This window comes from Pollicipes pollicipes, unplaced genomic scaffold (genome assembly GCF_011947565.3).
Source record: "Pollicipes pollicipes isolate AB1234 unplaced genomic scaffold, Ppol_2.1 Scaffold_3447;HRSCAF=4054_pilon_pilon_pilon, whole genome shotgun sequence".
Classification (NCBI taxonomy): domain Eukaryota; kingdom Metazoa; phylum Arthropoda; class Thecostraca; order Pollicipedomorpha; family Pollicipedidae; genus Pollicipes; species Pollicipes pollicipes.
The window spans coordinates 26,202,048-26,219,057 of NW_023596297.1; the positions used below are offsets into that span (position 1 = coordinate 26,202,048).

General features: G+C 47.0%; 1 long non-coding RNA gene across 1 annotated transcript; it reads right to left on the reverse strand.

Moving 5' to 3' along the window:
- Positions 1-1,161: 1,161 nt before the first annotated feature.
- Positions 1,162-7,817, reverse strand: LOC119091822 (uncharacterized). The gene is made up of 3 exons (XR_005093441.1): positions 7,636-7,817; positions 5,950-6,090; positions 1,162-2,107 (listed from the first exon to the last, which is right to left on the reverse strand). It is a non-coding gene; the product is annotated as an uncharacterized LOC119091822 (long non-coding RNA).
- Positions 7,818-17,010: the final 9,193 nt, after the last annotated feature.

Below are 17,010 nucleotides of genomic sequence, written 5' to 3' on the forward strand. Positions count from 1 at the left end.
TCCTTAACTCTCCCCTGAATACCGAACACGTGTAACTTGATGTTCTGTTGCACGACTGTTCCCAAGTTGCAGAAACTGTTCAATTTTACAGCTAGGGGACGTGAATGTGTCAATGTGCCGGGTGCTTCACAGCGTTTAGATTGGCTTGGTGCGAAAAAATTTCATCAAAGTCTTCGATATTTGTCCTTCACACCAAGCCTTGATCAACGGAGAAGCCAGAGACATTGTGCTCACAGCTCACTTACACCACCAAAACACCGAGCGCAACATACGTCAACGACTCATTTACATCTTTCTCGCCCAGAGAGCAATTATATAAAGCAAACGTATGTCCACCGAGCAGAGCACGTCGGCATCGAGCGTGTCATCGAGCGTGACACTGCGGACCTGACATTTCCTTCGCTGAAGGCCGACATCCATGACATGATTTAAAGCGCATGAATGTCGATGTATGTGTCGACGAGAGTCTAAGAATGACCCTATTCATGACCTGGCAAAGTGCTATATACAACATGTTACAATCATAGACTTTTCTATGGCTTTGGAAAATCTATGACTTTTCCACATTATGTGGATATTCTATAATACGTTCCATCAATGTCGCATGATTGTTCTATCACGATGGAATATCGCTACCCATTGTTAGCTGACTTAATACCGAATGACTACGCGGTTATGTGCACCAACTTTAAGCGGGCTCCGCCACTACCACGCCTGCTATGCATCATTTTGAGCTCAGAGTTCTTATGTTGACAGTTATTGACCTTCAACATGCCAGGAGATACTGGTTAAACGACGTTATAGAGGAAACTCTACTTAAACTGTGAATACTCGACGTCGCAGGCTGTGTGTGTGATCACGTGTTCGTAATCTGTCCTTATAGTCCCTCATCACCACAAGCGGAGCCTGAAATGTCGAGTTTTGACAATGTAACAAAGGTTTGCTCTATAACGTCGTTTAACCAGCGCCTCCTGGTATATTTAAGGTGGTTAATTGCCAGGAAAAGAACTTTGAGCTCACAAGGCCAAAAAGGCTATCAGGCATTCGTCAATCTATCGATCACATCAGTAAACTGGAAACATTAGACATTAAGAATAAAAAGATAGGAGGGTCATTGCAGCTCAGCCCCCTAATCCATGAGGATTCGAGTAGACGACCGTGCTGGGTTAATATATTTATTTTCATAAATTGGTCGCATTACAAAACCACATCGCTATCACAGCACTGCGTCAAAGATCATTTGCATGCCCACGAGGCACATCCTAGTGTGAGTCGTATTCCCAATGAAGGGTCATGCGTTCTACGATGAAACAGTTAATACAGTGCATGTAAAAACTAAATTTTGGTAACTTATCGTGTACGTAGCAAAGCTTGAAGTTTAGTGTTAATGTACCCATGTCGCTTCATTGTTTGACGACAAACAACAGGCGTGTCAGTTAGGAAACACGCCTGACTCACAAACACATACATTAATACGTGCGCAAGTACAAAGCACAGGTGTAAGTTAACCACGACTAATGAAGTACCGATGCTCGGCGCATGGTTCAGTCCTTTATAGAAGATATATTAGGTGCAGGTGTTATTTGTGAGCTATCTCCATGGCTTAGCATGCCCTATTACGCGGTCCAACCGTGTCGGTACGCTGCCTTATCATGGTATCGATCACTACCTGGGCATCCGTACCTCCCACGTCTTTGTCTTTATCCTACCAAATTACTGGTTGATTAATAACGTGGACCATGACCTGCCACTCAGACAGCAAACGTGATGTCCGAGAGCGGCGGACAAGCGTCATCACCGCTGCAACACACCGCAGTTTAACGATCCTAAGCTACTAGCTGCGTGGGCGCTCTCCCAAGCTGCCTTGTCGCACAACATCAGCAGGTCAGAGCGGAGCTCCTCCCGCATCAGGTCGCCAGGTCAGGACGCGGTCAAACCCGGGCAGGTCACGATATCAGGTACAGTAGACCGCTGAGCCACTGAAGACGCTCTTGGACCGGAACCCAGAACTTATCCATGAAACTGCCGCCTTAGAAGCGCTCAAAATCTGCCTTCGTCAGCTGCTTGACCCGGGCGTTGTTATTCGCGGTCTTCTTCCGTTTCTCACCTGCAAAATTGAGAAAGTCTTGGTCTTAGTCGGGTGCAAACATTTGGGCACCCTCTAAAGGTGCAACACGTTATAAGCAACATCATTCTGCTCGTAAGGCGCGCAACCGTGCGCCATGCAAGATGTAATGGCCTGGTCCATATTGACTCAGTATATCGCTTATACTCCAGCTGTCTCTCCTGCATTGCACTGTCGGCCGGTGAGGAATGGAAATTCCACCTCATCGCTGGAAACTGCTAAGACGAATAAGCATTTGTTTACCAAATAACTTCACGCTACACCGCACGCCCGTGATATTAGGATTGAATACGCTATTGAAGAGTGTTTGGATGTGCCCGGCACTTAATCCACAAATGAAGTGGATTCATAAATATTTAGGATCCATAGCAGCGGTGCAAGTTCACCAACTAAGTGGCTTTTTGAAGTGACAGCTGTGTGCCATGTGGTGTACCTAACAGGCACGCGTGGAAACCTATGGAACATTCCTGTAAGGTCTTGATAACCATCTGTCCCCTCCCGCCGACCTTTGTTTTCCGGGGTCCGGTAATTGGCTTTTGTTTTTCGTCAGATGGGGAAAGCATGCGTATGTATCGGCACCATCCATCTTCACAGTTGTGCCCACGTTATGAGTAAGGGTCACGGTCGCATCGTATCATGTCACTGCACTGGGATAAGCTAGCGGTGGTGCGTTATCACAGGGTTTGCTAGTGGGCTATCGCCGTAACGCAATTGCAAGTACATCATTTAAAAGGAGTTTCCCACCTTTGGGGCATATTTCGAAAACATTCTCTAGTGAAACTTCGGGACCAGTTTCGTCTGAGAACAGCACTGGATAGTGCCACTGCAGCACCATCGAGACATAACAAAGGAAGACATAATATTTTCGTGTCCAACGCATTGTAACAACACTGCGCTTCTACCCTGAAGTCGCGATCGCCGTCGTCATGACAACCGCCGAGGCACATGTACTGGCGCGAATAAAAGGACGTTTTTGATTACCCCAGCGGGGCGACGACGGCTTGTTACCGAGGACCGTATTGGTTCAAGTTTGAGCCAGTGCGTTACTATGGACCATGTGATACTCCCATTCCCAAAGTCAAAGTGCGCATCAAAAAGAGCCACTGTGGTAAAATTCATAGGGGATAAATCAGAGCCATAGTGTAACGTCTGGTTAAACTCGCGGTGTAAAATCCTCGTGTTCGCCTACCTTTTTGTCCAAACAGAATGCTTAAGCTTTCGTAACATTTACTACACGAGCATTTTGACACATTAGTGTATTGTAAACATTACAGAATACACTCGTCGGAAAAGCGGGGCAAATGCAATGCGCTACTTTTATGGTGGTTAGCAGGAAGTTCAATGAAATTTCTCCCACAAGAGAGGCTACTTCTAATCAAAATTGTGAGCCAACCAGAAAGATCTCGAGAAAACTGGCATTACTGATCAAATCGTACGCGTGTGATCTATAAATAAGTACAAAATACAAAAAGGTGAAGTATGCCCTTCAAAAAATGGTGCCCTTTGCCAGTTCCCTTATGTTTTTGGCAGGCGGTAAAGCTAATCCCTGAATCATGGCGTCTGGCGCTTTAGCCCAGGTATGTCATCCGCCCGCAGCTCAGTTGGTAGTGTTCGACACCAAACCTATCACGCTAAGATGACAGACTAAGCGGCTTCGGATCCCAGAGGTAATCCTCTACATTTAATGCGCCAAGAACGGGCAGCTGACAATTAGATGTAACGGCTTCAGGCCGGCGGGGGGGGGGGGGGGAGGGGATCACGTCATGGTCATAAGGGGCCGATCATGCTGGCACGGGGCTATCACGTCATGGCATAATTTGTCACGGACGTATTATTTTTACTGTTTGGCACCAGACAGTGCAAACAAACGTTCCTTACAACTCGCTATGATGTGATGGAGTGTGGAGTTAGTGTCTCTACAGAAAGCTATGGTTACCAAGGTCGATGATCCTCAAGTCTTCCTAAGTGGGAGTGCCACCTTTCATCTCGATAACTTACTGTACGTTATGGTGGTTCGTTAGTGCCTGCCCCCATCGAAGTCAGTTGCCAGCATTTCCGCTGGGTGAATGCTTTTCCTTCCAGCCCATTCCGGGTTTAAGGGACAAAGTGATAATTTCGGAGAACTATAGAGTGAATAGGAAAAAAAGAAATAAGAGAAAAGATACGACAGATAGAGAAAATCGATGCTGATCAATAGATGAGTAAGATTTACAGGACTGAATACGTGAGCTAGCTATAGACCGGCATAAGTCATTTGACCGGCACGACTGATTCCTAAACACTTGTCATCCTATCAGCCGAGCTCGCCGATATCAAAGCAAACCGGTAAACAACTTTCAAAAGTAATATTTTATGGTCATTCTTCAAAACTGAAAATGCATGAGCCCATTTAGAGGGTACAAAAGCAGAATGATGGAAGAAAGCAAAAACGGATACTCAGGTGAGCTTATGCGAAATAGACGTAATAGTGCTCTGCTTTGTTATCGAAATGCAGTGCTAGCTAACGATATGGCATGGGGGGAGCAATGGCGTTTATTATGGTGGAGAAAAGGAAAGGCTAAGTAGTTTGTAGATAACTGAGTTGTCCATAATGTTACCATTCCCTTCTTTTCGTTGAATTCATCTCAAAAGCGCAGATTCCCTTTCGAAATCACTATTTTCGCCGAATGCTTCCATCGGCACCTCAACCACTAACATTTTGTTTTCATGATGCTTTCACCGCTTTGATCTACTCGTTTCTCCAAAATGTTTGTTGAATAGATTTTGGAACCGAATCGTTTTTGTCGAGCTTTGCATTGATTACCACGCACGCGCTAATAGTTGAACTGCTTGAGGTGTTGGCCACGATTATGGAGATTGCGTCTAAAGATCCCAGCGCTAGCGGCGTGGGCCACAGGACACAACCCATTGCGGAGAATATAACACCTCTTGTACTCTTCACTCATGTTTAGATTCGACGCGTCCGATTTAGTCAGTCCTACGAGTTTTTTCAGACTCTTTGGGCATGGCTAGGTGCACCCGATTTGAATGTGTCCTTTCTATATGAGAAATATCTTAGAAGTCCCCGCTCAGTAATATGAGAGCAATGCTTTGCATTTCCTATGGTTTTCACGGTAAAATGTTTACGGCACGAAACCATTATCGTGTGAATTCAACGAAACATCATACTGGGGTTTTATATCTTTATGAAGTTCTAAGAAACGTCCCTTTCGAAGAGCGCTTTGACTTTTGATAAAACAAGCGATTCTCGTCAAAAACCTAACGCCGTCCGCTGCGCCAATTATGAATGTTGTTTCGTACTGACGTCATTCATGCTTCTCTATCATGCCAATTTTGAACAGGACTGAAATTAGATTCCCACACACAGTCGCAGGGACTGCAATGAGTATCTTGCTTTAATGTCTTCTAGGCACGAAACTCATTACAGAGAGTAAACGTGAGACCACCAGCAACGAAAAATGTTGTGCTGTGCCAAAACGTCAACAGCGTAGCTTGGTCTCGAAAATGATTGAAGTTCACTCATTTAAAAGCATATTTTTGGTGGTGAAATCGCACTCCTCGTGTTATTATGAGACTTAACAGGTCTTGGGGCTTCACCAAGGTATGTTTTTGAAATAGTGCCCCGGAGGCGATACACCCCTTAAAAGATAACGACATAATTTTGCACACGAGAGCATTTCTACACGCAAGATTCATGGGAAAACATGTGTGCCGGTCAATAAAAATGGCATACAACCATCAGTTTGACAAACGTTCATAATTTAGAGTGGATGCATCGATCAATGCACATGACACCTTTTGTTGCTGTTAGGCTACACTCTCACCTGCGGTGATAAGCTCCGATGGCTTGCTATTTTTAGAGTAGTACTTGGATCCTTTAGCGTCGTGAACGCCGAAGCCGACGCCAACAGGTGTACTCCAGGTCCTCCAGAGGAATCACCGGTTGACGATACAGGGCACCAGATCTGGCTGGTCAGAAAAGCATCACGTGATACTATGCCGCAAGAAAGTGGAGCTACAAATTAACAGTATTTGGGCCAGCGAGATACAGCTTGGATCCTTTTCTGCCTTTCTTCGGTCTTCCGCTGCAGATTTTGAACCTTTTTGGCAGCAAAGTCAAATGCTCAGCATCTCCAAACAACAAACACAAGCATCATGTCGTACACCACTTTCCAGTCATTTAAGATCATGCTGAAATCAGGCTATGGGATCCATCAGTGCAAAAATATGCTGCAAGACGCCAGATGCGGTGGAAAAATGTGCGTTAGATACCGTTCGATGGCTAGCATATCCATTCCCTACAGATGGAGGGAATTATGTCATATATGGGCACATCAGATCCGTTATAGCTAGGCAACCAGACGTCAACCTGGTGTTGTGTGAACTGCTAAGTCCCTTTGGAGGACCTGCGTACAACCGCATCTACCAAACACCAAACCCGACATAAGTTTGATCGCAAGTCAGGTGGGCTTTTGATTAGGAATATGCGTGCAATGACTTTGCATCAGTTGTAAAACTGTTTTGCGTATCCTTGCAAGATACCAACTGTCACCGCATGATGACTTTTCATTGCCAAGAGGTAGACTGTAGCATCACCGCGTGATGATGACTATATCGTAATAACCGTTTCCTAAGCTCATCAGAATGTTTATGCTTGGCTCAGCATGTGATGTCGCTGCTATGTGCCCATGCCACATCCTAGGAAGCGTCGTTCACCGTGCTTTGCACTTCAAGGCTGTCGAACGCATTTACGACAAATCGAATCCGTTCAGTCCGTCTCCAAGATACACCAGGACGAGGACATTCCGCGCCGGTAGTGTTAAGTAATGGAACACGCCAACAAGTGCCGGGTTAGCGTAAACACCCACCGGGATATTCACTTTAAATGACACGTCAGTCACCAAGGATCACCATCGCCTCACCCAGCGATGACCATGCTGTTCTCTAATAGTGAGTCACCATGAGCAAGAATGGACATCCTTGTAGGGGCAGGGCGGGATTTTTCTGTCGGGACTTGTCATGCCGCCTTCGATACCGCCACGAACGCGTGCAGATGTCGCACAGACCGCAGGTTTTGGGCACAGTCTGCCAGTGAGGAGTCGATACAGCCGCTGACAGCATGGGGGATAAGGTAATATGATCGTGGAGTTATTTTTCAAGACGTGATGGTGCAAAAACACGGGCGAGTTAGTAGCACACTTTCCCTGCTTGCTAAGTTTTAGAGCGGAATATTGTTATTCTAAGACGTGCGAAACTGACACAGGGAAACACGCAAGCGACTGAAGCTAATTCAATGCAAAACGTCTCACTTAATCACCTATCTCCAAAATGAAATCACGTAATAACAGACCTAAAGGCAACAGCCCGCTAGAATCAGCGGCTATTCACACACCAGCGTCCAAAAAAATAAATCAAGGCGCGACCGGGAGTGAATCCGAGCCAAACAGCTGTGAGCCAAGCGCGCGCGAATCCAAGCCAAACAGCTGTGAGCCAAGCGCGCGCCCACTCACCCAGCCTGTAGACGTGGTCATCCTTGGAGTACATGGACGGAACCGCCAGGGCGGTCGTCACCACACACAGTAGCACCAACAAGCGCATCTTGCCGCCGGAGCTGGTCACGGCCGGAGCAGTCGGTGGCGGCGCGCGCTGTCTGCTGGTGCTTGCCTCCTGCGCCGCTGCCTCGCTGCAGTCCCCGCCGCCCGGTCGCACGAGGTGAAACCGCCGTCTGCCGGCGCCCGCGCGAGGTGAAAGTGACGTGTGCAGCGCTGCGGTGTGGGCGGCCGAGGTCACGCGGCGCGGACACACCACACGTGCGCCGGCAGCGCTCCGTACCACCGAAACCGAGCCCGCCGACCTCCGGGATGACCCGACGTTTTGAGACTGTCATTAAAACTCCCGTGACTGCTGTCGTTACCCGCATAACGTCTTCTTGTTTTAACGGCTGCTGCACAATGTGAATACCGCGCTGCAGCAGAGGATCTCTGCAGCAATGACCTTGGGCCCGCTCGGTCACGGTTGTGGATACTCGAGCTCCGTGGGCGCATACCGCGCTGTTGTTTCGCCCGGCGCCCCGTCCCTCACCTGCCGCCGCCTGCGCACGCGTCGCGTGCTCACGATCGAGAGAGACCCAGACGGACGGCGTCCTTCAGCCGCTGAGGTTTTTGGAGCGCGGTCGCCACGGGACGGGCTAGTCTTAACCGCGCCGGCCGCGAACGGCGGCCCGGCGGCGGGCGGACCGGCTCCGGCCGCTGCCGTGACGTGAGGTCGCACGGAGGCGCGGGCACCGCTGCAACGGCTGGGGCCTGGAACCCTACACCGTTGGGTCACGCGGTCCTCTGGATCGCTTATAACATTTGAGGCGCAGCGAAGGCAGGTCGAGCCTGACGAACCCATGGCCGTGATCTTGGTCTGCGCGTGGGCTGCTGCGCCGCTGTGGGCGGCCCCGACTCGCCCACAATGACCCCGGAGCAGGGCCGAGCGTGCAGCCTGCAGCCAGTGAGGCACCGGTTCCGCATGCGATGGCCCATCTGGCCGTGCCAATGAACTCAGCGCTGACATTTCGAGTGATAGCAGGAGCACCACATAAACCAGTATGCCGTGCTCCTATGGAGAGCTTTCTCATGCGAAGTTCGCGAGCTGAGTGGACTAAGACTCAGCACCGCTACGTTGGCTGACGTTTGATCGCAGGTATAAGTCTCTGGATGAGATGCATTTTATGTTCAATTTGAAGAAACTGAGCCGATCATAACACATTGGCCTTATTTGCTTGGCTTCTTTAGACTTTTGACATGATATCAAGTCTTGCATGAACGAAAAATCTGAATTTTCCAGCGAAGCTTTTTACTCACATGCGCGTACTGAATAAATAACAAAAATATAGCCATCTATCCGAGGTCCAAGGCTGCGCTTCCTTCAAACCCGCGCGAAAACCATCCAACGGTGCAACAGCCGGTGTGGCGTCAGTAAGCGGAAAGCCAAGGCGGGCGTTCGCTAACCGGTGATAGGTTCCGTTGCGCATAACGCGCTGCGTGCCTTGGTTGAGTGAATACTGTAGATTTACATTTACTCGGTTTGAAGCTGCAGACAGAAGTGGAGAATGCTGGAAAGTTTGGTATGGCAAAGCCGCCAGAACAGGCATTATTCCGAATCGCAAAGTCACAAGATAATAGAAATTCCAGTACTGATTGGTGTAAAGGCTGCCGCGCCTGCCATGAAGCATTCCCAATTATTGCAAAAGTGAAACATTCCTTCGGGCGGCAGATGAGTGTTTTGTTTTTTGTTGATATAAAAATAAAAGTATCCAGGGGTTTTACCGAACACATCAATTAAGCAATATGTTTTTCAACTTGAATATTTGCCAATCAACACGGTTGCTCAATGTTTCGGAAAACATTCACTTTTTTCTCGTAAGCTAGCGAAAAAACACTTTTCAGAAGGGTTTAAAGCCGGCGCTGGAAAGCTTAGAATATTCTCAATCCACTTATAGTTAAGCTGCTTGACAAACGTATTTTGTGCCTGGTTGTAACAAGAAGGTCCTTGCAAGTTGTGTACGCCAATGATTTTTCACCAGGGTAAGCCCATTTGGAAAGTAGGGGATGCAGTTCTTGATAATAATTTATGACGCTCCCGAAATGCAGAAAGTCTTTTTGAAATGGAGAGTGAGTGATAGCTCTAGGGTTGATATCAGGATCTTGCCATTGGTGGGGGAACAGAAGTCAAAATTTTTCACTGAAACTACGTAAGTTGTTCAGTGCATTAGCGAGGAACATTATTCACATAGATAAGACAGCAATATTAGCCTTCCTCGAAGAAATTCCTCGGAGAAAAGCCAGGAGAATGGAGATGTAGTTGGATTGATATTTCGGCAACATGTCTTCATCAAAGCAATAGCAGAAGTGAATTCCTCTTGTGTTCTGTCCGACGAATATAAGAGGAATATTATAGTTAACTCGTTATAGCTAAGTATAGGCGGTCTTTTTCACTGAGAACCTAAGTCAGCGCGCCGCAGGGGCAAAGCTTGTTACCTGTCGTAAATCATCATCACATGTACATAAAATATTACAACCTTGCATTGCAACGGCGGCACTTGTAATGTAACATGATGCATGTCACAAATTGCATGCCTTAAGGGCACGTGCCCCCGCAAACACTACGTGTGTACACCCATGGACGTGTTCTTTGATTGAATGAGTTTTGAGCAATGCACCTCGTACACACATGGCTAATTTTACTAGCCATGTGTGTGAAGTAAAATGATCATTAAAATAGTGTTTAGGCAGTAAAACTTGTCCCGCCACAACTGTACAAGTCACAGCAATCTGGAACAGATATTTGCGACATGTTTGCCATAGCTGTGGCCGAATTACCGCACCCCTCGTGCACAATGCTATTCTGTAGCGTTTGGATAACGGTTGTGCGTTAATAAAACACACGTTTGTGCGACTCGAGGCTCGCATGCCGAATAAGGCATGTGAGGCTCTGAAATGAGCACGTATTCACCAGCTCACCGCAATCCAAACGGAACCCACGCGTTTCAGCGCTCGTGTGGGTTGTACTACACTGCTCTCCCCAAGTTTCATTTGTGAGCTGGCTGGCTGCAGCGTCTGCTATGCAGAAATCGGTGCACAAATATGATACCTATGGCAAACCCCATTGAGAATAGTGTAAAACTAGCTCCGAATAAAAAATAATTTGAGAGAGAGTGAGAATTTGGGAGATAGCTGGCGGTGCGAGAGCCAGAACGAGGTTGAACCTGACCAAGCTCACAACTGCAAACTGGAGGAGCTGTGCATCGCATACCTTCCCACTTGGTAGTGTCGAAAAATTGTTTTTGGGCAAGAGGTGGACACCAGTGTCTTCCAGCAAGCTGGGGAGTTGCCCATCACAGAACTCATGAGGTCCGTGATGGGCAGCTTGATGGGCTAGGTGATGCACTACCAAGAGATACATTCTGCAGCTGGTGCTCCAGCTGAGGGTGCTGGATTCCAGATATGTGAGGTTCGTTCTTCTCATGGAGCTGACAGGAAAGGGGTATCACTGCGGATGGCGGGAGAAAACTGGATGAGAATCAAACACAGGATGGAGGCAAGCTTAAACTGAAGGGGAAGGTGGTGGCCAGGAGGGATTTCCAACAATGACAGAAGCTTGAAGTGATCGGTTCTGGTTACCATCTGACTACGACCTTGTCCAGAATTACAGAGTTTTCTATCCACAATTTATCCTCATCCAACTTTTCTCACCATCCTTCCCAACCTCCATACCAGCTCCATGACAGGGCTGCTTCTCACATCCCTGAGGCCCAGCATATGCCGCCTGAACACATGCATGGACTGATGCTTCTCTGAGTGGTGAGGTCCGCAATGGGTAGCTTCCTGCATGCTGTGAAGCTATGTCAGGCTGAAGCACGCACTGCCTCTCATGCCGCCAGCCATCTTTAAACATTTTTACTCGTACTTCAAAGCTTATTTTGCACTTTTCATAAAAAGGCTGCATGGATTTTTGAAGGTAGCCACAGCCCGAATCGAACATTGGGGGGGGGGGGGGGGGGATGGAACAACCTGTTAAATCACAAGACCACATGAGCTCTAGTTGGGTTGCAGTGGCAGTGAGAGGTAGAATATGTGCTCATTTATTAGCCAGAAATGTCTGCTTCGATTTGTAAACCTCGGAGCACACCTACAGTCTTGCGTTCTAGTGTTATTTTGATGATGGATTTTCCATGCGTATGGTTAATCGATCCTACATGTATTACTCAAAACGCACTTAACCGAAACACGCGATACTACGCACGCCACGTCCCAAAAAGACGTTCTGCTGCTCAAGGGCACTACAAAGTTAGATCACGAAATGTTGGCCAAATGTTGGCCATTCCCTGTTGGCCAAACAAGCCGAACCAGGTGAATGGCCCCTGGAGGACGCAATAATTGTCTGAACGTTTGTATTAACACGAGACATAAAATGCCATTTTTGCCAAACAATTGACATATAATAAAGCAATGCCTAAGATCAAATTGAAAAGCATATGAACCGATTAATTATATTTGTGATTTTTTTGTTGCTTTGACATTTATTAAAAATGAAAAAAAATTCAGCTCCCGCAAGATTTAGGCATCTCTTTTTCCACCACAACCTACCCCCATAAATGACAGCGGTTTAGTTAGTTTGAAGCAGGGAGCAGCTGTGCCAGCGGTGCACAACGTGTCGTGAAATGGCATCGATAGTATATGTTATCTGAAACGTCCAAGGACTCGACTAAAACAATACCACCGACAATTTTCTTGATGGTTTCAGCTGCCCAACAACGTTAACACGGGTGGTGGGTCGCTAGCAGGCAAGGGGCTGTAATCAAACCTTTGACTATTTTTGCCCTGATGAACGCTCTGATGCCAGCATTTTGTATGGCATATTTGTACATGACATTGTAAACATGCTCTTATTTGCTGTTGTTGGATTTAAAAATTCCCATGGTGTTGTGATGGGATTTCGTCAAGAAAGTCCCGTGTGATGATTATGCTAGGTGTCACCAACGGCGTCGGAAACTTAAGACATGTTGTGCTTTCATTACGTTGACACTTTGATCGCATGGGGCTATTGCGGTTTGCACTCCATCAGCACCACGTTTAGTCTGGCAGCAGACAAAAACGGGAAAACATAATATAGATTAATCTCTGGATACTCCCCAAAAGGGAGGTCAAGGCTACTTCGCGTCTAAAGAACTGCTGCCTTCCGGTACCCAGAAACGTTGATTCGGTGCATGCAGCCGGTACATGAGGGTGAGCATCTCGCTGCACCCATGACTTGTAGGGGCGCTTGCTGTGCTGCTCAGCCCGAATGAGTGTATGCTGAGAGCGCGGTCAATGCGTAAGCAAGTCAGTAATGCTTTTCCTTTCCTGAACGTGGGGAGTGGGGACGACCAGTGACATATCTTAAGTGGAATGGCTTTCAGCTTGTTCTCGCTACTGTCTTGATTCCACCTACTCTACCATTTTGTTGTGAAGAAGTGCTGGTCACTTCCTATGAATGACACAGGTCATTCATAGGAAGTGGCGCGGCGCCGTCAGGCGTTAGCAGAGCGGCCGCATCCGCGGCCTGGTCAGCCGACTCGATCCCGGCTAGACCGGCGTGGCTTGGGCTCCAAACCAGTGCTACCTGTTGCTCCCTCTGCCGGAGACTAACTGGTTTCCTTACGGTCAGCTGTGCTAGATACGCATCTGCTGGCCATGTGTTCTGAACACGGAAGACCAGGCTGATCGAGTCACTAAATGCTGTGCACGCCAGTGGACTATGGCATAAAATGCAGCACTTATATCCCAAGATAATGAAGAGCTCAGCAGAAAACAATGAAGTGCGATAACAGTGAACCCGTCCCCTCAGTGCCTGGCGGCGACATGCATAGGTATTCGGAATTCAGCCTCTTTCTGAATTCATCCGTGCGCAAGTGTGCGGACTGTCTGACGTTTCACACAAGAGCTTTTGAGCTTCCTACCTCAGCTCAACAGCGTGCGTTAATCATTTCGGGAACCTGGCGAATAACGTGTCAAACATGAAATGTAAAGCCGGTTATGGATCCAAAAATGAATGATACCGGTGCTGTACACGGCGCAAGTCGGCACCAGCGCACACTTATTTTGTACACTATATACTATTATTCACTAGTATTATGAATATACTACGCATACATACATTTGCACAAAGCGGTCGTGTTTTGCCTGCCCTTCCCTATGGCATAAGGCATATCTAAAAAACGGCGCGTCGGCCAGATGGTGGTTCTTTGGCGTCTACCAGCAGGCTTGCCGTGGGTGACGTGCTAAAGCGCCAAATACGATGCAGATTTCTTGGATTATAGGAAATGCGATTATTGCTGTCCAGCATTCTCCTACTGGACTCGCAGGCCAACCCGTAGAATGTGCAAGTATAGTCAAGGTTGAACATTATACGCTTGAAGACCGTCGGGAGTTTCCCAGTGCCTAGTACGAAGGTGTTTGAAATGTTGGAAAAACGTCGGTCCGAAACTAGACCCAAAAACGTAAAGCTACCAACCACCGGGATACTTGTACCACGCAACTTAACCCGTAAGCCGCTGCAGGAGTTGTCTTGTTTCAGAAGTGCATGCACGTCGTGTTTGTGGTTGACAGTATAAAACCGTTCGGCGCGCTCCACTTAGCCACTGTATCCACACAGACCTGGATCTGACACACTGCTGACGTTGTGGTGTGTGCCATAGCGCATATTAAAAAATCATTCACAAATAACGAACGCCCCAAGTGCCCAGGTCACGTGTCTTCTACGTCATTCATGATAGCCGCAAATAATGCCACGCTTAATTCTGCCCGGTGAAACACCACTGAGAAGCGGGAATCTTCCCGAGCATGTGCTCTCAAACCTTGCTTTAAATGCGCGGTCACGACAGGTCGCTGAAACCAGCTTATGCGCATAGGTGCGCCAAACTTAGGAGGTTCCGAGAGGATGCCGTGTCATCAACTGGTGCCAAAGGCACCTAGAACACTGCTGAGATATGTTGTCTGTTGTTTTGTCTAAATGTCTTCTGAACTGCCGTGTCCAGAACAGCTAGATGGTCCAAAGCACATCGATTCCCTCCCCCCACTCCCCCCCCCCCCTAAAAAAAAGAACGCGTTACGTGATGTACATGAGACCCTCAGTCCCCAGAAACCACCGAAGTCTTACACTAATCGCCTCCTCAAAGACCTTTAATACGCAGGACGTGGATGAGATCGGTCTCTAATGAAGTCCACAGTGGGATGTGGACGTCGCTAGATGGCAGCCGCTGCCAGGTCCTAGTGTTTTCCCCCTATAACTATAATGATCAAACGATTATTTCTGGAGATTTCTGTGAGGCTCGCGCAGATACACTTGATGTTAAGTTGACATGGCGATTATTTCTGTCACTCGAAAAAATCTGAGTGCCCTCAAAGTGATTCATACTCACGAAATACACGGACAATCGGATTTTTATAGAACAATGAGGAGATTTTCAAATTATATGCTATTGGTTTCAGTGAACGGATCCCAATGATGGCCACTGGTTTACTGGCATTGAGTAATGCACAGAAAGTGCTTGTGATCAGCGCTGGATGTCAAGGCTGCAATGTTTATCAAACATAACGCAGGAGGGAGCTGATTCACAATTCGGATGTGTTGATATGCTACGCTGATACGCGCTAAGTTAAGATGATGGGAATTTTAAAATTTTGATGGCCGGTTCTTCAAGTTTCCATTTCATGCACAATAACCTGCGTTTCATTTCGCAGTGAGAAGCTTTGCAAGGCCTGTGATTTTGACATCAGGCGTCAGGTCAATGGTTATTCTGAATTCAATAATGTCGAACTTTTGACTTGGGCATGAATGATGTGATCTGTTAATGTCCAAGTTTGTCGTGAATAATAACAAAGTATCAGGACTTTCAGAGGTACCGGCACAATTCAGTCAAACATATTACGGCTTATGCATATTATTGATACATGATTATACTATGCATCTTATGCATATCCATATTACTACTGTATACTTTTGCAGGCGAGTACGTGGCAAAATCTCCTTACAAACTTGGACTGAGACTGTATGTAGCTTGAATGGCCCGCAGAACGTGTTAGCATGTCCCCAAATTTACAGATAGCATGCCATAAGTATGCTTGCATTGCGTATGTAAGACCCTATCTACGATGATGGGCCAAAAGTGTGTCAGTTACCTTAACCAGTCTAGACGTCAAAAATAAGTATCCAAACGAAAGGCCTGTTCGTGAGTTCTTCTTTGTGTGGGAGACACAACTCAATTTTTTGCTAGCAACCAAGCTTAGCGCCCGTAGATGCGAAATTGACTGCATTGCACACAGCATCACATGTTCTCTATTTGTGGAGTTTTACACGTGTTTTTGCATTTTAAGTCTCCCATAGCATTCATGTACGCACATATTAACACGCGCTCGGGTGGAGGTCAATTGCCCCCCCCCCCCGAAGATTTTTCCAGAGTGGTTTCCGAACGGTGCGGGGTAGCCGCGCCAAATTTTGTATAGCTGTAGACAATCGAATAGTGGATCGTTTGGCATAAAAAATTTAGATGTACCTGGTACGGTCGCTGACCTATGGCAGGTTAAAGTCAGGCCATGGTTTCAGCGAAGGCAATTTCTAGGGAATCATTCAATCTGATCCAACAACGGAGTGTTAGACGAAGCCATACATCTCTGAGAAGCTTTTCTAGGCAACACAGCAGTTGAATGAACAAATTATATTGGCCTAAGGTCAGGTATGAAGGTCACATCAAGGTCAAAATCAACCTGTTTTGTTACTCTAGGGCTTGATGTATGGAATAGTTTCTGGTTTTCATTTAGAGTTTATTGATAGGAGGAACCGCATTATACATCTTCCATGGACTTCTTCGAGGTCAGAATAGGTCATTGACCTAAAATGACCCAGATCAACATTTTGTTTTAGGAGTGTAGCCTAGCGTAGCCTGCCTAGTGTAATCTTTGTCGCTTAACCAAATGCAAATCTCAAAGCAATCTTGAATAATTTTGGTCACCTTGACCTTCAAAAGCTCAAACAAGTTCACTGACCTTGAATGAGAATGCAACCTTTTGCTTAGAAACGGTTATCTAGGTTATGGGGTACTTTGGAGACCAACCCGGAACTTGACCGTGTTTGACCTTTTTTGACCAAAAGATCATGACCTAGGACCCTAAAACTTTGGCCTAAATGAGCTCACGTATATTTCAACACACCCTGTAAATTAAGTGTCTCTAGCTTTCTTAGTTAGAGAGCTAGAGACGCTAAATTTATATGAACCGAGATCTCAGGGGGTCAAATTGACCCCCTCCACCCGAGCGAAAGGTATCTAGCCGGCCACCCGGGCGCGTGTTAATGCATTCAAC